Below are 1,357 nucleotides of genomic sequence, written 5' to 3' on the forward strand. Positions count from 1 at the left end.
CCGAGACATTAAAAATTAGTCACAAGGCAAAAAGACGATTCAAAGTGACTGACATACCAAGCAATTAATTAGTGAAATCAGTCTTTGTTGACTACTCCAAAGCCTTTCAGTTTGTCGACCTCAGTATACTGTTAGGAAAAAGTGCATTATTAAGACATTATTAGTGGTTGTATCACGGTATTTTATAATAGACTTATAACTAGTTTCCCCTGGAAATCTTTCGTTTTCTATCATTCTTTCATTCTACACGCCTGAGCCCTGACAGAGACCCAGAGAAATGTAAACAGGCACGAGTCAGACTTGATATAGGGCTGAATTTGTTGCTTTTCAGAGAGGGGCAGTCGGTCTGTACATGCGTGAGGTGGCGAGAGGCGTGTCCAGGGGGCGGCTAGTAGCGTGTGCCACCGTGGAAATATGTACAGACATAAAGAAGACGCCCTCAAGAAAGGTAAGGCCGGTTCCAGCTTTTATTTTTATTTATTTATTTCCATCCCGGCCTGGGACCGCCCCTTTCCCGAGTCCTGAGGTGTTGGTGGACGGCCCGGGGGTGCTGTGTGCCCGTGAGTGTACCAGGTGCTCAAGCTTATACAAAACAAGGAAAGTTTGAAGCATTTTTAGAGGGGCAGTCGGTCTGTACTCGTACATGCGTGTACATTAATTTTGAGGTGTTCCTTGTCATCCCCTGTCACTCCTGCCTGCCTCTGTCACCTCTACCAATCCCTGTCAAGCTCTGCCAAGCCCTTTGTCACCTCTCAAGTAATGAGGTGGCTTGAGATGTGAGATTTTAAACAGAAGCCTTTGCTGTCACCCCTGCCAAGCCCTACCAAACCCTGTCAGCCCCCACCAAGGCCCTCTCAAGCCACCACTCAACCCCCTACCGAGACCTATCAGCTCTATAATCTGAAAAAAGTGCAGTGTCTTAGGAGGGATTGATTAAGTAAACAGTGACTTATGGCCAAAATGGAACTATATGGAGATTAAGTAGAGATTAGAATAGAAGCTGAAATTGAGCAGGATAGTTACAATCACAGACTTCCAACTTGCTACTCCTTGGTGTGAAAGAATCTGCAGGAAATTAAGTACATGGCAACTCCTGTTAGTCCCTCATGTGTTCTTGAAAGCAGACTGACAGATTCAGTGTGTGACATGCTGACGTGGGGGAAGGCTGTCTGGTGGCTGCTCTATGCTGTAGCTAACAAAATGGTTGTGTTTCAAGTGTTGTCATGCCTGGAAAGTCTACAGGTCATCATTACTAGTATAAATGTGTACTACAATGGTGAAATTTAGTGAAAAAATGTGCTGTTTATGTATTGGCAGGGAAAGATTTGTGCTCATCAAGACAATGATAAAAAAAATT

Source organism: Scylla paramamosain, chromosome 7 (assembly GCF_035594125.1).
Source record: "Scylla paramamosain isolate STU-SP2022 chromosome 7, ASM3559412v1, whole genome shotgun sequence".
Lineage (NCBI taxonomy): Eukaryota > Metazoa > Arthropoda > Malacostraca > Decapoda > Portunidae > Scylla > Scylla paramamosain.